This window comes from Bos mutus, chromosome 13 (assembly GCF_027580195.1).
Source record: "Bos mutus isolate GX-2022 chromosome 13, NWIPB_WYAK_1.1, whole genome shotgun sequence".
Lineage (NCBI taxonomy): Eukaryota > Metazoa > Chordata > Mammalia > Artiodactyla > Bovidae > Bos > Bos mutus.
In genome coordinates, this window is record NC_091629.1 from 24,312,237 (window position 1) to 24,338,492 (window position 26,256).

At 44.6% G+C, this 26,256-nt stretch overlaps 1 protein-coding gene across 12 annotated transcripts in view; it reads left to right on the plus strand.

The window, feature by feature from the left end:
* Nucleotides 1–26,256, plus strand: part of RIN2 (Ras and Rab interactor 2) — a 208,795-nt gene that overhangs the window by 63,053 nt on the left and 119,486 nt on the right. The window contains exon 1 of one of the 12 annotated variants that reach the window (XM_070381149.1): nucleotides 22,568–22,640. The exons of the other annotated variants lie outside the window; for them this stretch is intronic. The gene's annotated coding sequence lies outside the window, so the exon portion shown is untranslated. Of the gene's footprint in view, nucleotides 1–22,567; nucleotides 22,641–26,256 lie in introns of those variants that run through there. 12 annotated transcript variants of the gene reach the window in all.

Genomic DNA, 26,256 nt, shown 5'->3' on the forward strand with positions numbered 1-26,256 from the left:
ATGCTTTACATCTGCCACTTTGATGTGTATTTTCTGTATGTCTTATGCCTTTTTGCATCTCTGTTCCTCCAATGTTGACTTCTTTTATATTAAATAGATACTTTTTGGTGTACCATTTTAATCCCTTTTTCCTGTTTCTTTTTTAGTTACTTTCTTAGTGTTGCTCTGAAGATTGCAATTAACATGTTAATTTCTAACAATTAAGTTTGGATTAATCCCAGCATTATTTAGGTAACATATTATAATGTTGGGACTTCCCTGGCAGTCTAGCAGTTAGGATGATGCACTGCAAGGGGTGTGGATTTGATCCCTAATCGGGGAACTCAGATCCTACATGCCATGTGGCTTGACAGAAAAAGAAACACACACACACAACAACAACAAAAACAACAACTTTGCTTCTGTGTAATTATTTTCAAAATATACATATACTTATCCATTTATTTGGCTGTGCCCGGTCTTACTTGCAGCATGTGGGGTCTAGTTCCCTGATCGGGGATGGAACCTGTGCCCCCTGCTTTGGGATCGTGGACCACCAGGGAAGTCCCCCTTCTGTCTCGTTCTGGGTCCTCTCCTTTGTGCTAATTTTGTCATGCCAATTACCTCTTTATATACTGTAAGGCCATGAACACAGTTTTATGATTATAATTTTATGCAATTATCTTTTAAAACAGGAGAAAAAAGATTTTTTGAGCAAAACTTGGATAATAAGTGGTGGAGGGGTTTTGTTTAATTTAGCACTGGCAGGAAATGGAGATGGAGTGGGGCCTTCGGGACTCTGGGTGGTTGCAGGGGGCACCTGGAGCAGATGGTGGCTATCGCCACACCCTTCCCCACTGGGCATCACCTTGGGCCTTGCTGCTGGCTGGCCTTTCACAGCTCTTTCTTGTCTGGGGAAATCCGCATCTCAGATGTGGTCAGCTCTGACCCCAAGGCCTGGGTAAGCCTGTTGAGGAAGTGTGGGACTGTCTGTGGCCACAGTGGACTGGGTGACGTGCAGACCTTGGCACACCCACCGGCCAGCGCCTGTTTCTCCAGTGTCGGCGGTGGCTCTGGGTGTAGGGTGACGCCAGGATACCACCCTACCCCTTACACGGATCCCTGGGGACCTCACTCAAGCCTCCACTGGTCCCTGGAACACCTGCCGGTGGCCTGACAGCATCAGCCGCTCAGTTCGGCAGGCCTCTGCAGTCCTTTTGAATCTGTATGTAGGTGGACCCACCTGTCTATTAGCAGGATTCCAGCAGGAACTGTGGGCAGAGGGCCCGGGTCCAACCCTGCGCTGGCCTCTGCTCGCTGCCCCGTTGATGTGCCCGGGGTTTGTTCTCACCCGGACTGGCTCTATGCAACCTTGGCTCTACCACCACGCGGGTCCTCCGGGAGAAACACAGGACCCCAGGAAACAAGCTCCGTGCAGACAGGCCCTTCTGTGGGTCTGTAGCTGCCCAAATCCTTGTGAAGGAAAGAAAACCAAGACCGAGGCAGGGGAAGGCCTCCTTTCTGTCTGGGTGGGAATGACCTGCTGTGTAGATGCTCCGCGCTTGCCTGCAGCTTTCATGAGCAGATCCCTTTGAAATAGGAACCATTGCCTACAGTTTACAGATGAGGAAATGGAAACTCAGGGAGGCTCAGTCACCCACCCAAAGTCACAAAACCAGTTCCATGACGGAGCCAGACGTGTCCCTTGGCTCCTGGCCCAATGCTTTTCCTTTGCTGTGCCATGACTGTTGTCGGAGGTGAGAAAGCCCTGGTCCCTTTGCTCCCTTCAAGCCCCTCAGCCCTGGCTGCTCCCCTGGGCTCCATTCTTGCACCTCTGCTTCCCCGGGTGCCTGCCCTCCCCACTTCTGGTGCCATGTGGTCCCCAGGGTCTTCTTTTTTCACTGATCCTCTGAATGGGCCATGTATGATTACACTGAGCACTTATTTTACCTATAGTCAAGGGATTAAAAGTACTAAAAGCTAGTTTTCTCAGGACTCAAAATTTCAACCTCAAATTTTATGAACAAAGAGACCAAAACTCTTAGAGAACACACCTGGTCCAAGGTCACACGATGGAACTGGCTGAATCCAGGTGTCACGGCTCCCGTCCCCATGGCTCGCCTCTGGTGCCATGCCTGGGAGAGAGCGGTCAGGTTTCTCAGCACTTAACTAGGGCGGGAGTTTGGGGGTTGTTGCTTGTCTGTTCTCCATCAGGTGCCTGGATTCCCCTTATGTGACTTGGAGCAGGCGGCATCTAGAAAGACACAAATTAAAATAAGGAGACACTCCTGGTTTTAAGTTGCTGATTTTATTTAGCTTTTTATTTATTTATTTATTTTAACTTTTTTTTTTTTAATTGAAATGAATCCGCCACAGGTATACATGTGTTCCCCATCCTGAACCCTCCTCCCTCCTCCCTCCCCATACCATCCCTCTGGGTCGTCCCAGTGCACCAGCCCCAAGCATCCAGTATCGAGTCACCAGTCCAGGTTCGATATTTAGCTTTTTAAATTAATTTTTATTGGAGTATAGTGACTTCCCTCATGGCATCTGGTCCCATCACTTCATGGGAAATAGTGGAAACAGTAGCTGACTTTATTTTTTGGAGGCTCCAAAATCACTGCAGATGGTGACTGCAGCCATGAAATTAAAAGACGCTTACTCCTTGGAAGGAAAGTTATGACCAACCTAGATAGCATATTCAAAAGCAGAGACATTACTTTTCCAACAAAGGTCCGTCTAGTCAAGGCTATGGTTTTTCCAGTAGTCATGTATGGATGTGAGAGTTGGACTGTGAAGAAGGCTGAGCGCTGAAGAATTGATGGTTTTGAACTGTGGTGTTGGAGAAGACTCTTGAGAGTCCCTTGGACTGCAAGGAGATCCAACCAGTGCATTCTGAAGGAAATCAGCCCTGGGGTTTCTTTGAAAGGAATGATGCTAAAGCTGAAACTCCAGTACATTGGTCACCTCATGCGAAGAGTTGACTCATTGGAAAAGACTCTGATGCTGGGAGGGATTGGGGGCAGGAGGAGAAGGGGATGACAGAGGATGAGATGGCTGGATGGCATCACTGACTCGATGGACGTGAGTCTGAGTGAACTCTGGGAGTTGGTGATGGACAGGGAGGCCTGGTGTCCTGGGATTCATGGGGTCGCAAAGAATCGGACACGACTGAGTGACGGAACTGAACTGAACTGATAGTGACTTCACAGTTTGTGTGGGTTTCTATTGTACGGCAAAAGGAATCGGCCATGTGTATACATATATCCCCTCTTGTTCGGGTTTCCTTCCCCATTCAGGTCACTGCAGTTTTGTTTTTAATATACAAACACTCATCATCATTCACTTTGCACAGCGAGCCCCTCCCCACAGTTTTCAGGAATGTTGTCTCCACACCCTTGAGTCCAACCCAGAAATACTTCTGATCATTACAGAAGTGTCTTTACACATCCAATCAAGCCCTGAATTGCTGGGAGAGTGTCTAGTCTGGGATGCGCAGAAAGGGACCAAGCTTCAAATCCCTAGGATCCTGGAGCCCCACTGGCCTTCTCCATGCACGTTTTCAGAGGTTCTGTCCTGGGCACCTCCTTGTGCCTGGACTTACTCCAAAGCAGTCAAGCAGCAAGACGCCTTATTTTTCTGGGAACTCACAGGTTAAAAATCTTAAAATTTGCTGGAAGTATTTTGTTGAAACATAAATGAGATTCAGGAATGTTTCCATCATCTCCAACATGGGGCTTAAGCCCCACTTTCTCCATTCTGCTTTGGCTCCTCTCATTCCCTAAAAGATGTCTGTGCTTTGGGATGCATTTGATCATATGGGTTATATTCAGTCCCTTGTATATACCACATAACAACTTTTTCAAAAAAGGACTTTACTAGGATTGTTTGACATTGCTGCCTTGAACATGGGTTGGCCTTTGTTCTTTCAGTTCAATTGAAGTGAAGTAAATCTATAGCTTCACTCAGAGCTGGGAGTAACCATTGCAGCCTCACAGGGTTTGCCAACCAATGGAATGAAAAGACCCCTGTTGAAATGAGCAACTAACCCATAGAGGCAGGGCCTCCCCTTTCTCTATTCTCATTCAGATTTCAGCTACCATACCCCACCAGCACATTCCAGAACAAAATGGCAAGCCAAGGGGAAGACTAGAGTCACTTTCTTTAAGTTTCTTTTGAGAGGTGCGTCTTCTTAGAAGTAGAAAATTATTCTGAAAATTATTATTGTGGAAGATGATCCGGTAATACAGTGATGTACCCTCATTGTAAAGGGGTGTATTGTGTGATGAAGGTGACCTCCTCAAAGGTCAAAACCTTTGAGACTGTACCATAGTCAGAAATCAGGGGGGAGGCTCTGGACTCACCGTGGAGAACAGCAGACCAGTGATGGGGACGCGTGGCCCTCGGCAATTCCCCCCCCCGTGCAGCCGTCCTGTCGAGGTGTTTGTGATGCTGCACTAAGGTCCCTGCGATGGAAGTGCTCCGTGCTGGAGAAGGGACCGGGGAGAACAAGATGGGGGCAGGACACCCCTGGTGTTTGAGAGAGCTTTCTGGAGGGAGGTGGAGCTTGTAGATGGGTGGGGGTCAGAGAGCAGAAGGGCGTGGGGGACAGTGGATCACAGGACAGTCCAGGGTTGTTGAGGCATCTGATAAAGGTGTGGGAACTCTTTGTTCCCAGCAGGCTGCCCCGCTGCCCTGGGCCATTTTAACGACTGGTTCAGAAATTCTGCACCCTAGAAGAGGAATGAGCGCGTCATTCGGGCATTTGTGATCAGACCAACCAGGGCTGCCTGTGAGGAGGGTAAGTGGGTGGTGTCCCAGCTGAGGCCCTAACACCCATCCCCATCATCAAGGCAGCTCTGCCCTTTTCTGGTGAATCGAAGAAAATGGGAACGTCCCTGGTGATCCAGTGGTTAAGACTTTGCGCTTCCAGGGCAGGGGATGGGAGTTTGATCCCTGGTCGAACTAAGGTCCCACATGCTGTGCGTGGTGCAGCCATAGAAAAACAAATTGAAGAAAGGGATTCTGGTGTAAATAAGTAATGTTGACATTGGCTACTCCAGTCTCTACCCCATGCTAAATACAGGGAAACTGAGGCTCAGAGCAGTGAGGCTGCTCCTTTGCAAACTGTCCAGCTTGATAAAGACAGATTTAGGCTACCAGGATGTTCCAAAACAAAATGGCAAGCCACATGGAAGAATAGAGTCACTTTATTTGAGTTTCTTTTGAGAGGAACTTCTTGTTAGAAGTAGAAAATTATTCTGACCAAGTAAATTTTGGTCCTCAAAATGTTTTCAAATAAAAGATGTTGACTTTATAAAGAATACATTTCATAGGTCTATAAAACATGCAGTGCTATGGCTCATAAACTCTTTGTAACTTAATACAGCATGACATAGGTCAATGAACAAAATTCAAGGTACAAGCAGCTGAAGTGGGGATGCCAAAGATGAAACTGTTCATTTCCTGATTGTCATACTTAAACCCCTGAGTGTGTCAGGTCCAAAGCCATAATAATTTAAGAGGCAATAACTCTAGAAATGATGTCGGCAGACTGTTTTTCCAGTTTGGCTGGTGTGATTGGAAAGAGTTTGTGATCACAGTTGTGTGCTCTTGGGAGCTGCTCAAATAATTAAAGGATAAGAAAAATTGCCAGCCTCTGAATTTGGGACCAACTATTCTACCAGTATAAGCTAAAGGATCAAAGCCCCTCCAGATTGAAACCACACTAGACTATAAACCTGATAAATAGTAGTTTTTACCCCGGCTAAAAATTTCCCCATTGCCAGTAGATGTAACTGCTTTGCTTTCAACATTACCCTGTCATAATTTCAAAAAGTTATCTTGCTGTCTCAAAGTTATGTCTACTGCAAAAGTACAAACTAAAAGCCAGGGAGCCATGTCAACAGGTGCATAACTGCTGTTTGATGACTTAGAAGAAGGTGACTGTGGCCGGTTAGAAAGCACATGCACCTTCTGGGGTGGGGGGCACCTGCCAGTCCATCCCACCAACTGTTGTCATCCAAACTTTGTTCCCGGCCCTTGTCATTTTTCCAAAGATGCCCGAAATTCATTGGTACGTGGCATGTCTTAATTTCTAAATATTGTCAGCTAGTTAGTTTTTCTTTTGCTCGTTTGCTTCTGCCCTTGTCATTTTTCCAAAGATGCCAGAAATTCATTGGTAAGTGGTGTGTCTTAATTTCTAAATATTGGCAGCTAGTTAGTTTTTCTTTTGCTCGTTTGCTTCTGTAACATCAGGCAGACCAAAATTAAATTCGTGTTTTGTCCTGCAGTCAACATTCTTTCATGGCTCAGTAGAATAATCACATGGCTGAATTGCCAAAGATACCTGAACGGATGCTCATCAGGTCCTCTTTTCCTTCTTTTCTTCTTCTGACAGCTTTAGTGTTGGTTTGTTTTAGCTTGTTTATTAGCCTCATTTCCCCCAACAAGGTCTGATGAAGTCTGATTCTCCTCACCAACTCATTCTTTCTCTTTCAACTCAGTCTTTCTCTAAAGACTGTAAGCAGTTCTCTCACCTTTCTTTGCCCGAGGGACGTGTTACAACTAAGAGTTGTAGGATTTTTGAATGTTTGTCTTCCATTCATATTTTCAAGAATGAAGGAAGCTTATACAGAATGGCGCATGCAGTTAGTTGAAGGGGAGGAACCTGGCTGGCAGTAGGGTGAGCCGGGGTTGAGGGGAGGGCGGGAATAAGTCCTGGAGCTCTGGTTCCAAGAGCAGAAGGTGTTCCAGAACTGTGCTGTCCACTGGAGTGGGCCCTGGCCGTATAGGACTGTCCAGCACTTAAGTGTAGCTGCAGTGAATTGATCTGTGAAACATACATAGGCTTGGAAACAGTATGAAAGAGAGAAAATATCTCAGTTGTTCATATTGACTATATGCTACAGTGATAATATTTTAGATGTGTTGGATAAATGGAGATTAATTTTACATATTTCTTTTTACTTTTTTTTTGTTTACTAAACTATAGTTGATCTACCATATTGTGTTCCTTTCAAGGGTAAAGCAAAGTGATTCACTTATGCATATATATTTTTCCAGATTCTTTTCCATTATAAGTTATTACAAGATATTGAATATAGTTCCCTATACTATACAGTAAATCCTTGTGGTATATCTAGTTTATATATGGTAGTGTGTATCTGTTAATCCCAGACTCCCAATTTATTCCTCCTCTTCCACTTTGGTAATCGTAAGTTTGTTTTCTGTCTGTGAGTCTGTTTCTATTTTGTAAATAAGTTTGTTTGTATCATTTTTTTAGACTCTGCATATAAACAGTATCATATAATATTTGTCTTTCTCTAGCTTATTTCTTCATTCATTATGATAATCTCTAGGTCCATCCACGTAGTTACAAATGGCATTATTTCATTCTTTTTTATAGCTGAGTAATATTCCATTGTATATATTTACCACATCTTCTTTGTCCATTCATCTGCTGATGGACGTTTAGGGTGCTTCCATGTCTTGGCTGTTGTGATTGTGCTGGTGCTGGTACTGAACACTGAGGCGTGTCTTTTAGAGTTTTCACCTTTTCCAGGTAGGTAGATGCCCAGGAATGGGATTGCTGGGTCATATGGTAGCTCTATTTTTACTTTCTAAAGGAACCTCCAGGAGATTCCCTGGTGGTCCAGTGTTTAGGACTCTGTGCTTTCACTGCCAGGGGCCCAGTCCCTCCTCAGTGAGCTAAAATCCCACAGACTACATGGCATGCCCAAAAACAAACACAAAAGGAAACTTCACAGTGGCTGCACCGTTTTACATTCCTACCAGCAGTGTAGGAGGATTCCCTTTTCTCCACACGTGCTGCAGCTTTTGTTACTTGTGGACTTTTTGGTGATGACCATTCTGACCAGTGTGAGGTGATACCTCCTTATAGTGGTTGATAGTTTTGATTTGCATTTCGCTAATAATTAGTGATGTTGATCATCTTTTCATGGGCCCATTGGTCATCTGTATGTCTTCTTTGGAGAAATGTCAACTGAGATCTTCTGGCCACTTTTACTTTTTGATCTGGCTATTAGAAAACTTAAAATTACATATTCTACTGGACAGTGCCACCCTACAACAATGGTCTTTGAACTTTTTCTAGGTCCAGATAGTAAATATTTTAGGCTCCTCAGGCCATAGGTCTTTGCTGGCAACTACTCACCATGTCTTTCACGGTGATATAGATGATATGTAAGTGAATGGGTGTGGTTGTATTCCAGTAAAACTTTTTTTACACAGACAGTCAGGGATGGATTTGCTGATGCCTGCCTGAGAAGATAAAAGCCAGGGGGAAGGAGAGGATGAAGGTGCCTCTGAGGGACTGGTGGCATTCTGTTTCTTGATTTGCGTGCTGGCTTACAGGTGTGCTAACTTTCTGAAAATTCCTCAGGCTGTTTGTGTATAATTGGCATACTTTTGCATACATATATTAAAGAGCTAACTTAAAAAGAGTCAAAGATGAGTGGTCTGTCCCTACCAATCAGTGACAATCCTCTTCCCACGTTGAGTATTAAAAATAAGACAACCGGCCCCCAAGTGCAGTTGCTGATGCTAAGCCCTACTTCACCAAACCGAGTTCATGACAGTTTCAGCTCTCCCAGAAATGGAATCTTAAACCAGTCACACTCAGGAATCATGTGATCAGGGGCAGTGAGGTCGCCTGCCTGATAGACCACTGCTGTCCCCCAAAGGAAATGACTTTGCCGTAACCATCCCATCTTTTTACCTGGTATAACTTCCTGGATCCCACTCCCTCTGCCTGGGGAAGTCTTTCATTTTGTGCAGCTCCTGGGAGCTCCTTCTACCTTTCAGACTGAGTGCTGCTCAATTTGAATCTCTTTTTGCTCCAGTAAACTCCTACTCATGTTGACATGCCTCCGTTTCTCTATTAACAAGAGTGAAACCAATTTTTCAGTTCTTCACCAGTGGTCAACCATTTAAATCATCCAAATAATTTGGCTTTTGCCCTAAGTATCTGTGACTCCTGTCTTATTGTTCATTCAGTCTGTACGACGGTCCTTACCTTAGGGAGTACCTTGCAGAGAGAAAAGTCAAGCTCCTGGGAGAAGTTTTAAGAGAATTCAGCAGGTATTAAAATCTTAGGCTGTATTAAAGCTGCCTGCCAGTCAAAAAAAAAAAAAAAAATTCTGGTTCCCGATGAGCTTGTCCTGCCTGCAGAATAAACGGTTTTAAGATTTTGTCAATGAAATATTAACAATCAGAAAAGTGTGACTTTTCCTTCTGGACTGTGATGCTCACCAGCTCTCAGGGCACTTGTGGGTGCCGCCTGCCCACCAGGATATAAGGAGAGAGGCTGGAAGACAAGTCAAGCTCTGGGCATGGAAGTTCGGTCCACGGCTGCCCTGGTGGAACAGCCTTCTAGCCCAGCTCTTTGCTTGTGTTCGGCATCACAGTTGCAGGGAGAGGGGCCTCCCTCTCCAGAAGTGGAAACATTTTTAAATCAGTCTTTTAACTTTTCGCCTGTGGATCCAGCTGCGTTGACACAAAGCCACGTTTGAGGCCTGATGTCTCGGAAGGCTGGCACCACGGAGTGTTTTTCTACTGGGACCCATAATGGCTGCTTTTAAGAGCTCAGTTCTATCAATGTGGTGCTTGAGCCGGCCTTTCAGCTGACCTCCAAAAGGAAATCATTTTAAAAGGAAGAATTTGAAGTCTGCCAAGAGTCAGATAATGGCACGGCACAGAAAAAGCAAGGGTTGTGTGGTTTTTATATTAAAATACAAGTCTCTTAATGCCGCAAAACAGCAACCTCCAGAAAATGTGAAGTTTCATCTATGAGGCTAGGGGAAAAAAAACAAAACAAAACAGTTTTTTAGAGATCCAAGTTTTCCCTCTTTGTTCCTTGTGATTTATCGGAAAGGAACAAGTCCCTTTTTCCTGCATCTCCTCCTGCCTCTGTGTTGGATTTTATACAAGTGACTGTTCTCATTAAAGTAAATTTCAGTGTTCTCTGAAAGTGGCCATGCTGTGGACACGGCGTCCCTGGAGAGCTGTGAGCCTGGCCCCTTGGGAAAATGAGCCCAAGGACAGAGGCTGTTGACCTTTGCTTTAACCCTACATCATTGATGACCTTCCCCATAAACTAACATTGCGAGGACCTTCCCCATGTCTTTTTCTGAGCAGGTCTAGCCCCATCCCCCAGCCCTCCATTTTGCCCAGCACAGAATCGAGTGAGGCCCCCGAGGAGGTCGGGGCTGTTCTCTGTCTCCAAATATCCGTCTGGCTCCGGGGAAGCTGTCGTTTCTCCTAAGGGTGATGGTTTGTAAGGAGAAATGTTGTACATCTCTTCATCAGTGTGGACTCTGGCTGGATTCCGGACGGGGGACATAGCACACGTCGTCATGGGTGATGTAGTTTACGGTTCTCACAGGCCATTTGGCCCCTGTGTCATCTTGCATTCTGTTTGCAGCAACATAGTCCTAGATGTGGCTAAAAGTGCAGCACAGGCTACTAGGAGGTCGGGTGGGGGGACCTGAATTCAGCAAAGATGCTCCCTGCTCTTTTCTCACCCGATGCTCGCCCCTGGTGCCGTATATTCCATTATACAGCATTATATGTATATCCCATTGGCACTGCACTCTGACAGTGACCTCCAAGCCAGCTGGGGACCAGGGCAGGGGCAGAAGATTGTGGAGCAAGGGGGTCAGAGAGAAAGCCTTGAAGCAGACAAGGTGGGTTTGGGGGAAGAGGTCTAGATGCTGCAGAGGTGATACTGGGCCAAGGGAGGTTCAGTTCAAGGGAGGGAAGAAGGATTTGCAGTTTTGGGTTCCCAGACACAGGTGAAGCTTGGAGACAAGGACAGTTGAAGAGGGTTGGAAGAAGTCCCAGCCCCAGGGAGGCCTACCCAGCTGCCCTAGACCCAGAGGGACAGGAGCCCTAGGCTCCCAAGAGCTCCAGATGGGATAACTGCACGTCATTGATGGCACTGTGACAGCTACAGTGAGACTGGCTGGAAATGTGCATCAGTCAGCTGTCATCTTCAATGGTGCTGCTTAACAAAGCGCCCCAAACTCGAGGCTCACGACCACAAGCATTTCCTTCTCATGCTTACGTCTGTGAGTTGGCTGGAGCTCGTCTGTGTCTGGATCCCAGGCCTGGGCTGGTTCAGGTGCACATGTGTCTCAGCCTCCTGGGCTGTCTGAGATGGGTCCTCGTGTGGTGACAGAGACAGGGCGCAAATCCTGCTGCCCAAGTACTTGTGAAGCTGCTGCCCACGTCACTGATCCTGTTGGACAAAGCATGTCACACAGCCAAGCCCAGTGTCACGGGGGCAGGGAAGTATGCTCTGCCTCTCCTGGGGGGACCTGCAAGGTCACGTAGCAGAGGGTACAGATGAAGAAAGGCATGAAGACTGGGGGGCGGGGGCGGGGGCGGTGGATAGCTGGATCCAGTTGCTTTCTGCCAGCATGTCCAGGTGGTGATTGCAGCTCACATGGACTCCTGCTAACTGACCTAACTCACAGTTGTCACATGAACCAAGGTGCCAGCAGATGGATTTGCAATGAGAAAGAGGGATATGCTGTGGATCAGTAATTCTCACCATCCACTCAGTGTGTCCTTTTCTTCTAGGAAACCTACTTACAGCACCAGGTCATAATTCAAATTGTGCTTATGAGCGTGGAGACTGGGCAAGGGGCACGGTGGGATGATCTGAATGGCTTGAAGGATACAGGTCTGGTTCCTGGAGGTGTCCACCTCCTCTACAGGAAAATACCCATGACAGGTACCAGGAGGCCACCTCCCTTTAGGTGGGAGTAGTGTGGTCAACTTATTTTTTGTCCTACCCTTTTGAAACCCCTGCTCAGGTCACTCTCAATCTCTACTTTTTCTCTAGGTACAACTGGATGGTAGTTTTAGAGATACAAATGAAATGACTCTTCTGTGACCTCAGGCTGATCATCCTGTTGAGATTTAAGGTGTTTGCAAAACCCTCCAGTCAGTCAGTCACTGACCATGACTTAGAATGAGATACTTTATATATTCATTTATGTCTCTGAAATTGTGAGTATCACAGGTTGGGGGCATCTTGTAGTCCCTGCGGGCCACGTGAACATGGAGTGGTCATCCTTTCCTGGTTGTGGGCAAACCTGCTTGTTATTCTTGGGGGTCTAAGTGGACACCTGGAGCCTCAGCATTTCAGTCCAGATAGCATTTCAGGACCATTCGAGGAAGGAATAAGAATTTAGATTGTCATATGAAAACCTTTCATTGATTCCTCCTGTGAGATAAAGAAAATACCAGCATCAGACGTGCGCTGTTGGTGGCAAAGGCTGGGGAGAAATTCCCACAGACTAGAGTGGGGAGCACTCTTTTAAAAGGTCCTGCACAGTGATGCTCTTGAAAGACCAGATTCGGTCTATGAAGGAGTTTTAGGACTATATCAACCAATTAATTTTTTAATGTATACAGAAAAATAATATATAATAGCATCATATGTCTAGATAAGCCTTCTGGCTTGAGACCTCCTTCAATAAAATTGAAATGAATTCTAAAGGATAAGATAGTGTGATGTGATGATTTAACTGGCAGCGTTCAGTGTACTGGGTAGTGTGTGAAACCATGGACCGTCTGCGATCGCCGGTGGCTTAGAGGCTGTCACATTTAGCATTTCTCCACTGAAGCATTCCAGTTATTGGTCAACAGAAATAGGGAACACTACTCAATATTCTGTAATAATCTAAATGGGAAAAGAATATGAAAAAGAATGGATATAATAATATGAAAAAGAATGTATAACTGAACCACTTTGCTGCACACCTGAAACTAACACAACATTGTAAATCAACTATACTCCAATATAAAATTAAAAATAAATTTTAAAAAGATATAGGCAATCTCAGTAAGAATAAAAAAAGGTGGACTCATGGTATTTTCACATTTTGTATAGTGGCAAGAAATTTATTAGAGCTAGAATAAAAGATTCATAGTTGGCAGTGATATGAGAAAAAAAAAAAGAAGTGGGTCTAGGACCCCAAATGGAGTGATTCTAGACTCTGCAGGGTGGCTAGTAAAGAAGAAATAGGAAGAGAGACTGCTTTTGTATTTTTAAGGCCTTTCCTGGAGTATCTTAGCCTCTATCTGCCCTCATTAAAGAAAACAATTATATTTATTGAGACATAATTTCGTACAATAAAAGAAAAATCTTATATATGCAGCTTAGTGAATTTTTCTCTCACACACCTGTAGCCTCAATGTTTCAGTCCACAAAGCGCTGTGGAGACGTGGGAGACATGAGAGAACCAAGAGCTGTAAGAGAACCCACATCTCTTATGTCTCCATCATATCAGATGGTTTTTGTCAATATTATTCCCAAATAAGAGTAGCCGATACTCTGATAGCTGTCACCATAGTTTGGTTTTGCCTGATTTGTGGCATAAAGTATATACACTTTTCTGACTGGCTTCTTTTGCTCTGTATCAACAATCTATTCCTTTTAATCCCTGAACACTTATTCTTAGTATGAATAACATCATTTGTTTATCCATTTTCCTGTTTGTGGATATTTAAGTTGTTAGAAGTTTGCGCTACTGTGAATCAGGCTGCCATGGATATTCTCGTCTTTTTGTTGGCGTGTACACTCATTTATCCTAGATGCATGCCAAGTCCGACTCTTTGCAATCCTATGGACCATAGCCCGCCAGATTCCTCTGTCCATACTGGAGTGAGTTGCCATGCCCTCCTCCAGGGGATCTTTCCAACCTAGGGATTGAACCCGAGTCTCTATGTCTCCTGCATTGGCAGGCAGATTCTTTACCACTAGTGCCACCTAGGAAGCCCCTTCCTAGAGGTATACCTAGACCTAGAACTCCTTGTTACAGAGTGAGCATAAATATTAGTAGATATTCCAGGTTCCCAGCGTGGTTGGACCAAATTTTACTCCTTCCAACAATGCAGGAGACTTCCAGTTGCTCCTTATTGTTGGAAGACTTGATATGATTTTAAATTTTATCTGTTCAACTGCTTACATGTATCTTGTTTTGGTTTTAATTCTGATTTTCCTTAGGAGTAATAGCATTGAACACCTTTTCATGTGCTTTAGATTTGCATAGTCTCTTTCGTGAAGGATTATGTTAAAATCTTTTGCTCCTTTAAAAAATTCATTTTGTCTTTTTTCTTACTGGTTTTCAGGGTTTTTAAAAAACATATTCTGAGTATAAGTTCTTTGTATATTTGCTTTTTAATAATGTGTTTCGTTAGACCAATTTTTAATTTTTTTAATTTTCAAAGTTTTTCATTTTAATGAAGTCTACTTTATCCCTTTTTGAATGGTTACCCCTTTTAAATGTTCTATGGAGATGGTTGCATGCACTTGCTCTTTGTATCCTATTAAAAAATCTTTGCCCGCCTGTCATTGCCATTCTCTGATTTCTCTCAACACTTCAGTTGCATGCCGAGTTCAATGTATTTTCTTCCAAGGGGAGAATGAAAGTTGGGTCAAGCTGAATCTACATGAGGCTGGAAGTATTCCAGAGGTTAAGTTGCGAAGATGAATCCAGCTGATTGGCAGAAATGAAGCAGAAAGAGACCCAACACTGTTAGGTTTTGGTCCAAGGACATGAAGAATAGATGTATTCTAGAGGCTTTGTGGTTAGGTTAGCAGACTGTATTGCCATCCCACCCACATTGCATCTCTTAGAATATTTTGAGAGGCTTGTCAGACTCCTTCATGAAGTCAAACATAGCCCCTGCCCTATTGCTGAGAAATACTAAAACGTCAAGAGCTTCGTGTTTTAGGGGCAGCATGCTCGTGTCTCCAGGGCATCACTGTTCTGCACAACCCACTAGCTTAATATTTCTTTCTTGACCATATTTGGGAAATAAAATCTCCCCTTGAAATAACATTTTCCCAATCCTAATCTTCTGACTCCTCCCCTATTCTTCATAAGTTTTCCTAAAAAAAGATCAATGTCAATAGTTCCATGATCTCATCTGTTTTCCTACAGACCAGGATGAATGTTTAGGTCTGCTTCTCATAATTAGACCCTGGCAAAACTGGGGTGGAGCTGCCCAGGCTGTGGGCAGAGCCAGGAGGAAGTTGGCAGAAGCCACAGGCCATGCAGGAAGAAGGCGGGACCACTGCTGTCGACTCTGTGTCTCAAAGTGGATCAAGAGCAGGTCGAAGCTGCTGAGTTCAGACCCCAGAGCTGGGAGAGGGTCCCTGGAGGCTGTGGCAGCTGCAGGACTATCTTGGGGAGACGTGGGAGCACCCCACCATGCCAGGTGCTGGGAAGTGGAGATGTGGAATAATACACTCTGAACTGAGAGGGACTTCTGAGACTGAGAAGTGGAGCAGGCAGCTCCATAAAATACAGCTGTGAAGCTTGTCCTGGGGAACTTACATACAGGCAGGCAGGATTGAGTGGACATACACTCCAGAGGCCTTCGAAGCTGCTCTCCTGGTAGCCAAGAGGGGACAGTAGGACCAAAGGGGCCAAAGGGGAAAACTGAATCTTGACTGTTGAGTGAGAAACGTGACCGCGTCGACTGCAGCCAGGCGTTTTCCACCACCCGGGTGTCTCATGGCCCTTCCCCATCTGTGTCCAGCAAAAGGCACTCTTCCAGTTTGCATATCAGATGGAGACAGGGTGCAGGTGGACAGGGAGCTCAGCTGGCTTGGGTGCATTGCTGGTGAGGAGGCTGAAACTCAGTCACCAGGAGCCGGAAGAGGGTGCGACTGCAGGCTTAGGAGGGAGTCAGTGTGGTCCAGCCACACACCAGGCGCTCCCAGGGCTTTCATCCTTAGAATGTTGGGACAACTGGAATGGAGCTGAGTCTCCTAGGGGACAGTAACTGGCAGGGACAGGAAATGAAGGAGCCACTCACTTTCCAGGGGGCTGAGCTGGCGGAGGCTGCAGAGACACTGACAGCCTTGGGCCTTCACCCTCAGGAACAGAATAGAAGGTGCCATAGAGGGAGGGGCCTCTTGGGAGTCAAACACACCTGGTTTCCATCATAGCTCTGTGCTTGCATACTGAGTTGCTTCAGCTGTGTTCAACTCTTTGTGACCCTATGGACAGTAGCCCTCCAGGCTCCTCTGTCTGTGCGATTCTCCAGGCAAGAATACTGAAGTGGGTTGCCATGCCCTCCTCCAGGGGATCTTCCTGATCCAGGGATTGAACCCACGTCTCTTACATCTTCTGCATTGGCAAGTGTGTTCTTTACCGCTAGCACCACCTGGGAAGCCCAGTCATAGCTGCAGCAGTCATTAATTGTAGATGGTACCTCCATCCCAAGATGGACAAGAAGGTCAAGTAGAATAATATGTGTAGAAGGCTGACGTTTCCATTTCCCTCCCATTTTTTTAGCTCCTCCTTCATGTTGCTACACCCAACAGGAAGCTTCTAGGCCTTGTCCTTTCTGCCCACTTGGCAGTATTGGCTCCACGGAACAGTCTCAAAGTCTTGAGATTGCTCGGCTCCCAGGTAGATCTTTCTGTTCCATGACGACAGCTACCATGTTGTGGTAGCGAGGGCTGCCATAGACAGACTGAGTGGTTTAAGCAACATGCATTACTTTTCTTGCAGTTCTGGGGGCTGGATGTTCAGAATCAAGGTACTGGTGGGATTGGGTTCCTCCAAGACGTCTCCTTGGTGTGTGTACACGGTCACCCTCCCCCTGCTGCTTCACATGGTCTTTTGTGTGTGTGCATCCCTGGTATTTCTATGTATCCTAACCCTCTCTTCTTATAATGGCACCAGACGTATTGCCTTGGGGCTGACCTAACAACCTCATTTTAACCCAGTTACCTCTGTAAATGTCTGTCTCCAAATACAGCCACCTTCTGACGTACATGGGATTAGGGCTTCAGCATATGGATTCAGGGGGCAAAATTCAATCCATAGCATGTGTATATGCTGACCACTCCCACGTGTATCCACCCATGAAATGCCAGGTCAGTTGAAGCACCTGACTCCTGAACTTCCCTACTGACAGCTCAAACTCAGCAGCTGTCAAGTTCATGAAGCCCATTTCACAGTAAATGGGGTATTTGGGGTGGGGGTGGGGTGAATTTTAAAATCCTACTTAAAATTTTTTTTTCTTGCTGGCTGCACTCAAACCCAAGTTCTCTGCCTTGGAAATGTGGGGTCTTAACCACCGGACCACCAGGGAAGTCTCAAAATCCTACTGTTTTTGTGTATAAATCACAGAAATACATCAGATCAGATCAGATCAGTCGCTCAGTCATGTCTGACTCTTTGCAACTCCATGAATCCCAGCACGCCAGGCCTCCCTGTCCATCACCAACTCCCAGAGTTCACTCAGACTCACGTCCATCGAGTCAGTGATGCCATCCAGCCATCTCATCCTCTGTCATCCCCTTCTCCTCCTGCCCCCAATCCCTCCCAGCATCAGAATCTTTTCCAATGAGTCAACTCTTCGCATGAGGTGGCCAAAGTACTGGAATTTCAGCTTTAGCATCATGCCTTCCAAAGAAATCCCAGGGCTGATCTCCTTCAGAATGGACTGGTTGGATCTCCTTGCAGTCCAAGGGACTCTCAAGAGTCTTCACCAACACCACAGTTCAAAAGCATCAATTCTTCGGTGCTCAGCCTTCTTCACAGTCCAACTCTCACATCCATACATGACCACAGGAAAAACCACAGCCTTGACTAGACGAATCTGTGTTGGCAAAGTAATGTCTCTGCTTTTGAATATGCTATCTAGGTTGGTCATAACTTTCCTTCCAAGGAGTAAGCGTCTTTTAATTTCATGGCTGCAGTCACCATCTGCAGTGATTTTGGAGCCCAGAAAATTAAAGTCTGACACTGTTTCCTCATCTATTTCCCATGAAGTGATGGGACCAGATGCCATGATCTTCATTTTCTGAATGTTGAGCTTTAAGCCAACTTTTTCACTCTCCACTTTCACTTTCATCAAAAGGCTTTTTAGTTCCTCTTCACTTTCTGCCATAAGGGTGGTGTCATCTGCATATCTGAGGTTATTGATATTTCTCCTGGCAATCTTGATTCCAGCTTGTGCTTCCTCCAGCCCAGCGTTTCTCATGATGTACTCTGCATATAAGTTAAATAAACAGGGTGACAATATACAGCCTTGACGTACTCCTTTTCCTATTTGGAACCAGTCTGATGTTCCATGTCCAGTTCTAACTGTTGCTTCCTGACCTGCATACAAATTTCTCAAGAGGCAGATCAGGTGGTCTGGTATTCCCATCTCTTTCAGAATTTTCCAGTTTATTGTGATCCACACAGTCAAAGGCTTTGGCATAGTCAATAAAGCAGAAATAGATGTTTTTCTGGAACTCTCTTGCTTTTTCACATCTGACATATAAATAAATATACAGTATATCTGTGGTGTTAACATTTAATGAGGGAATTCCTTGGATGTCCAGTGGTTAGGACACCAGGCTTCCACCGCAGGGGCCATGAGTTCCATCTCTGGGTTGGGAACTAAGATCCTGCCTGCCATATGGTATGACCAGAAAAGGGGAAAAAGGGGGAAAAAACGAGTGCAGTCAATAGGAAAACATCTAAAGGCTCCTGGAAGAGGGGGGCAGATAATAACAACAATAACAGAACCCCGCCAGCTCCTAACAGGCAGGAACTGTTCCTATTGACATCACGCTGCCTATGGACCATCTTGGTGGCACTGCTTAGTTTACAGGGTTCGTATCCTCTTTTCTGGAACGGGGAGTGAAAACCTGAACTTCCCTAAAGTTCTTTGGTGAAATTTGCCCAGAGAGGCCCAGGCTTTTTGGCAAAACATCTATCTGTCTGTGGTTAAGATTTTCTTCGGTTCTTATTATAACCAGACTCGGTTACGTTTCGAGAACTATGAGGCTTGGCTCTGATGAATAAGGCGACCAGCTATCCAACTCAGTGCCTTTTGAATCTTTCCTTCCTCACGTGTCCAAAGTCTCTCCTCCTCAAGGCTGACAGCCATGAATTTGACGAGAAGGAAAAGTGACCGAAGTCTTTTAATTTCAGCCCGTATCTCCTTTGTCAAAGTGTGATCGTTAAAGAGTTTTTAAAATATAGCGCTTTTGCAGATATTGAAGATGCATGACCTAAAGATTTACTTCACTGGTTTAGAAAGCATCAGCAAGATGGCCAAGGTAATTCACAGGACACCACTCTTGCCTTTTGAGATGTCCCACACTCTGTCTGTGGAATGAGTTTCTCTCTAAATAAATCTATTTCTTACCTATAAAAAAGTGGAGACTGATGTATATATAATCGATTAAAAGCAAAGCTGCTAAAATAGGCTCACAATTTTAGAGACCAAAGTAGTTACTGTCCTGCAGGGCAATCAATCCCCATGCCTCTGGGAGTTGTTCCCTACTGTGTGCTGTGCTTAGTCACTCAGTCGTGTCTGACTCTTTGTGACCCCATTAACTGTAGCCCACCAGGCTCCTCTGTCCATGGGATTCTCCAGGCAAAAATAACTGGAGTGGGTTGCCATGCCCTCCCCTAGGACATCTTCCCAACCCAAGGATCGAACCCAAGTCTCCCACATTGCAGGTGAATTCCTTCCTGTCTAAACCACCAAGAAAGCCCAAAATAACAATATTTAACTTATATTAAACCTAGGCCAATGGAAATTTTATGCTTAATATTAATGACTCTTAGACATGTCTATATTAGTTAGATCAACAAACAAACATTAAAACCAGGTATTTAATACTGATTATTTCCCAATTCACGTGAACCTGAAATTCATTTAGGTTAATTTCTCTTGTATTTAGAATTATTTGATTTGTAAGTGCTTGTTTTTCTTTAGGCCAATTAGATTAGAGCTCATTTACAAACCAATCCCAACAATATCCAAAAACAAAGACACACACTGAGACATACATATATCCAAATAGACCCAAGAGATGTTATAGTTTTGTTTTCCAAACTTATGAATCGGATATCACAATATAAAACTCTAATTGTAAATAACAGTTGGAAAAAAAAATTTTTTAAGTCTTCCTTCCCTTTTGTTTTGGTTTCAGGAATTAGAGATGGTCTAGATAAGTGATCCAGAGAGCTCTGGTCTAAAGGTATGCTGCTGCTGCTGCTAAGTCGCTTCAGTCATGTCCGACTCTGTTCGACCCCATAGACGGCAGCCCACCAGGCTCCCCCATCCCTGGGATTCTCCAGGCAAGAACACTGGAGTGGGATGCCATTTCCTTTTCCAATGCATGAAAGTGAAAAGTGAAAGTGAAGTCACTCAGTCGTGTCCGACTCTTAGCGACCCCATGGACTGCAGCCTACCAGGCTCCTCTGTCCATGGATTTTCCAGGCAAGAGTACTGGACTGGGGTGCCATTGCCTTCTCCGGGTCTAAAGGTATCAGATCAGATCAGATCAGTCGCTCAGTCATGTCCGACTCTTTTCGACCCCATGAATCCCAGCACGCCAGGCCTCCCTGTCCATCACCAACTCCCAGAGTTCACTCAGACTCACGTCCATCGAGTCAGTGATGCCATCCAGCCATCTCATCCTCTGTCGTCCCCTTCTCCTCCTGCCCCCAATCCTCCCAGCATCAGAGTCTTTTACAATGAGTCAACTCTTTGCATGAGATGGCCAAAGTACTGGAGTTTCAGCTTTAGCATCATGCCTTCCAAAGAAATCCCAGGGCTGATCTCCTTCAGAATGGACTGGTTGGATCTCCTTGCAGTCCAAGGGACTCTCAAGAGTCTTCTCCAGCACCACAGTTCAAAAGCATCAATTCTTCAGTGCTCAGCTTTCTTCACAGTCCAACTCTCACATCCATACATGACCACAGGAGAAACCATAGCCTTGACTAGACAGATCTTTGTTGGCAAAGTAATGTCTCTGCTTTTGAATATGCTATCTAGGTTGGTCATAACTTTCCTTCCAAGGAGTAAGCGTCTTTCAATTTCATGGCTGCAGTGACCATCAGCAGTGATTTTTGGAGCCCAGAAAAATAAAGTCTGACACTGTTTCCACTGTTTCCTCATCTATTTCCCATGAAGTGATGGGACCGGATGCCATGATCTTCATTTTCTGAATGTTGAGCTTTAAGCCAACTTTTTCACTCTCCTCTTTCATTTTCATCAAGAGGCTTTTTAGTTCCTCTTCACTTTCTGCCATAAGGGTGGTGTCATCTGCATATCTGAGGTTATTGATATTTCTCCTGGAAATCTTGATTCCAGCTTGTGTTTCTTCCAGTCCAGCATTTCTCATGATGTACTCTGCATATAAGTTATATAAGCAGGGTGACAATATACAGCCTTGACATACTCCTTTTCCTATTTGGAACCAGTCTGTTTTTCCATGTCCAGTTCTAACTGTTGCTTCCTGACCTGCATACAGATTTCTCAAGAGGCAGATCAGGTAGTCTGGTATTCCCATCTCTTTCAGAATTTTCCACAGTTTATTGTGATCCACACAGTCAAAGGCTTTGGCATAGTCAATAAAGCAGAAATAGATGTTTTTCTGGAACTCTCTTGCTTTTTCGATGATCCAGCAGATGTTGGCAATTTGATCTCTGGTTCCTCTGCCTTTTCTAAAACCAGCTTGAACATCAGGAAGTTCACGGTTCACATATTGCTGAAGCCTGTCTTGGAGAATTTTGAGCATTGCTTTACTAGCATGTGAGATGAGTGCAATTGTGCGGTAGTTTGAGCATTCTTTGGCATTGCCTTTCTTTGGGATTGGAATGAAAACTGACCTTTTCCAGTCCTGTGGCCACTGCTGAGTTTTCCAAATTTGCTAGCATATAGAGTGCAGCACTTTCACAGCATCATCTCTCAGGATTTGGAATAGCTCAACTGGAATTCCATCACCTCCACTAGCTTTGTTCGTAGTGATGCTTTCTAAGGCCCACTTGACTTCACATTCCAGGATGTCTGGCTCTAGGTCAGTGATCACACCATCGTGATTATCTGGGTCGTGAAGATCTTTTTTGTACAGTTCTTCTGTGTATTCTTGCCATCTCTTCTTAATATCTTCTGCTTCTGTTAGGTCCATACCATTTCTGTCCTTTATTGAGCTCATCTTTGCATGAAATGTTCCTTTGGTATCTCTGATTTTCTTGAAGAGATCCCTAGTCTTTCCCATTCTGTTGTTTTCCTCTATTTCTTTGCATTGATCGCTGAAGAAGGCTTTCTTATCTCTTCTTGCTATCCTTTGGAACTCTGCATTCAGATGCTTATATCTTTCTTTATAGGAGGGGGTATTTCCTCAGGGCAAGAATTCTTAAAGAGATAATCTTGTTCTCTACTGGACAAAATGTAATTTGTAAATTACTTTGGATGATTATATCCAGATATTTTGCACAGTATTTTCTTAAATTATCATCTGAATTCACTTTGACATTTTCTATACTAGTCTGTCTGGGCTGTGAAATCTTAATCTTTAACAAAGTTTAGTTCTTCATTTTTCCTTTTTTCCCCCCCTTTTGAATATCTGAAAGGTTAGCTGAAATACTTTGTCGCTTTTACATCCAAGATGCCTTAGATCTGGGTGCCTTCAGTGTTTTGCTGTGTTTACAACACCCCTGCCTGCAGTTCTTGCCTATTTCTGTGGTATAAATGCTCCAGCCATGGTGAATTTCAATCTAATAACATGGTGTGGTTGCAGGCACTGAAGACAAAGTGAGGAAGAGATTTCTAAGTCACTACTGCTCACTGGTATTTTCTGGTTCCAGGACGTTGTTGTAAGTATGATCCATGTTTTATGGACTATTTCATGGTGTTCAAGTTATTTGCCAGAAGTGTGAAATCATGGTCACTAGGTAACTATCTCTAAAGAGCCTAAGAGATTAGCCCATCCAATGGTTCTAAGATTAAAATACCTGAAACTGTAATATTCCTTGACGGTCCCTCAGGGGTTACACAAACTGAATTCAACTTTCTTTTTAAAAGTTGTATTTAAAAAAAATATGACAAAATGTACACATGCACATAAATGTAGCAGACATGTAAAGAAATATAGGGGACTGATGAACACTAAGTTTAGAATTCTTGTAACTTCTTTTTTTATTTTGTCTTTGTTTTTGGAAGTACAGTTGAGATACAATATTATATGTCACAGGTGTACGATATAATGATTCACTATTTTAAAGATTTTAATCCATTATAGTTATTAAGACATATTGGCTATATTCCCCGTGTTGTGCAATGTATCTTTGTAGCTCTGCTGCTGCTGCTGCTGCTAAGTCACTTCAGTCGTGTCCGACTCTGTTGGACCCCATAGACGGCAGCCCACCAGGCTCCCCCGTCCCTGGGATTCTCCAGGCAAGAACGCTGGAGTGGGTTGCCATTTCCTTCTCCAATGCATGAAAGTGAAAAGTGGAAGTGAAGTCACTCAGTCGTGCCCAACTCTTGGCGACCCCATGGACTATAGCCCACCAGGCTCCTCCGTCCATGGGATTTCCAGGCAAGAGTACTGGAGTGGGGTGCCATTGCCTTCTCTTTGTAGCTTATTTATACCTAATAGTTTGTGCCTCTGTATCCCTATGTTGCCCTTCCCTTCTTCCCTTTCCCCATTGGTAACCACTGCTGCTGCTGCTGCTAAGTCGCTTCAGTCATGTCCGACTCTGTGCTACCCTATAGACAGCAGCCCACCAGCCTCCCCCGTCCCTAGGATTCTTCAGGCAAGAACACTGGAGTGGGTTGCCATTTCCTTCTCCAATGCATGAAAGTGAAAAGTGAAAGTGAAGTCGCTCAGTCGTGTCCGACTCTCAGCGACCCCATGGACTGCAGCCTACCAAGTTCCTCCGTCCATGGGATTCTCCAGGCAAGAGTACTGGAGTGGGGTGCCATTGCTTTCTTCTTGGTGACCACTACCTTATTCTTTATATCTGTGAGTCTGTTTCTTTTTGTTATATTCACTAGTTTGTTTTAGGTTCTACATATAAGTAATATCATATAGTATTTGTCTTTCTCTGTCTAACTTACTTCACTAAGCACAATGCCCTCTAAGTTCATCTGTCTTCATCTTTCCATGTTGGTGCAGGTGGAAAATTTTCATTCTTTTTTGAAATGAGTGAGTAATATTCCATTATGTGTGTGTGTGTGTGTGTATCATATCTTTTTTATCCATTCATCTGTTGATAGACACACTGGTTGCTTCCATATCTTGGCAATTGTAAATAATGCTGCTATGAACACTGGAGTGCATATATATTTTTGAATTAGTGAGGATTGGGGGCAATATATATCCAGGAGTGGAACTGCTGGGTCATATGGTAGTTCTAATTTTAGCTTTTTGAAGACCCTTCATCTTGTACATTGTTGGTGAGAATATAAACTTGTGCAATCACAGCAGAATTCTGTTAACTTCTGAAAAGGAGACGAGGATGTGATGGAAGGAATGCTAGCAGGCAGTGAGGTGTATGGTCCCATCTTAAAGCTGTTAGCATCACTTAAATATTCAGTTCAATTCAGTCACTCAGTCGTGTCTGACTCTTTGCGACCCCATGAACTGCAGCATGCCAGGCCTGCCTGTCCATCACCAGCTCCTGCAGTTTACCCAAACTCATGTCCATTGAGTCAGTGATGCCATCGAACCATCTCATCCTCTGTTGTCCCCTTCTCCTCCTGCCTTCAGTCTTTCTCAGCATCAGGGTCTTTTCCAATGAGTCAGCTCTTTGCATGAGGTGGCCAAAGTATTGGAATTTCAGCTTCAACATCAGTCCTTCCAATGAACACTCAGGACTGATCTCCTTTACGATGGACTGGTTGGATCGCCTTGCAGGCCAAAGGACTCTCAAGAGTCTTCTCCAACACCACAGTTCAAAAGCATCAATTCTTCTGTGCTTAGCTTTCTTTATAGTCCAACTCCCACATCCGTGCCTGACTACTGGAAAAACCATAGCCTTGACTAGGTGGACCTTTGTTGGCAAAGTAATGTCTCTGCTTTTTAATTGCTGTCTAGGTTGGAGAAGGCAATGGCACTCCACTCCAGTACTCTTGCCTAGAAAATTCCACAGATGGAGGAGCCTAGTAGGCTGCAGTCCATGGGGTCGCTAAGAGTCAGACACGACTGAGCGACTTCACTTTCACTTTTCACTTTCATGCAATGGAGAAGGAAATGGCAACCCACTCCAGTGTTCTTGCCTGGAGAATCTCAGGGACGGGGGAGCCTGGTTGGCTGCCGTCTCTGGGGTCGCACAGAGTCAGACATGACTGAAGTGACTTAGCAGCAGCAGGTTGGTCATAACTTTCCTCCCAAGGAGTAAGCATCTTTCAGTTTCATGGCTGCAGTCACCATCTGCAGTTATTTTGGAGCCCCCCCAAAATAACATCAGCCACTGTTTCCACTGTTTCCCAATCTATTTCCCATGAAGTGATGGGACCGGATGCTATGATCTTCGTTTTCTGAATGTTGAGCTTTAAGCCAACTTTTTCACTCTCCTCTTTCACTTTCATCAAGAGGCTTTGTAGTTCCTCTTCACTTTCTACCATAAGGGTGGTGTCATCTGCATATCTGAGGTTATTGATATTTCTCCTGGCAATCTTGATTCCAGCTTGTACTTCTTCCAGCCCAGCGTTTCTCATGATGTACTCTGCATATAAGTTAAATAAGCAGGGTGACAATATACAGCCTTGACGTACTCCTTTTCCTATTTGGAACCAGTCTGTTGTTCCATGTCCAGTTCTAACTGTTGCTTCCTGACCTGCATACAGACCAATTGTTTTTCCAGCAGCAGGAAGCAAGGACACTAGAGATAAGGAAAATCACATCAAATGACGCCTGATTCTTCTTTCAAAAGCCTAACTAAGCAGGGTGACAATATACAGCTTTGATGTACTCCTTTCCCGATTTGGAACCAGTCTGTTGTTCCATGTCCAGTTCTAACTGTTTCTTCCTGACCTGCATACAGATTTCTCAGGAGGCAGGTAAGGTAGTCTGGTATTCCCATCTCTTTCAGAATTTTCCACAGTTTATTGTGATCCACACAAAAGGTTTGGCATAGTCAAATTGCACAATGAATAATAAAACACACCCACAAATACACTTTATATCAAGTGTCAAATGTTTAAAAACCACTCACCAATCAAATTGTACTGCCAGACTAACTTATTTTGTATGCTGCTGCTGCTGCTGCTGCTAAGTGGCTTCATTCGTGTCCAACTCTGTGTGACCACATAGACGGCAGCCCACTAGGCTCCCCCGTCCCTGGGATTTTCCAGGCAAGAATACTGGAGTGGGTTGCCATTTCCTTCTCCAATGAATGAAAGTGAAAAGTGAAAGTGAAGTCGCTCAGTTGTGTCCAACTCTTATCGACCCCATGGACTGCAGCCTACCAGGTTCCTCCGTCCACAGGA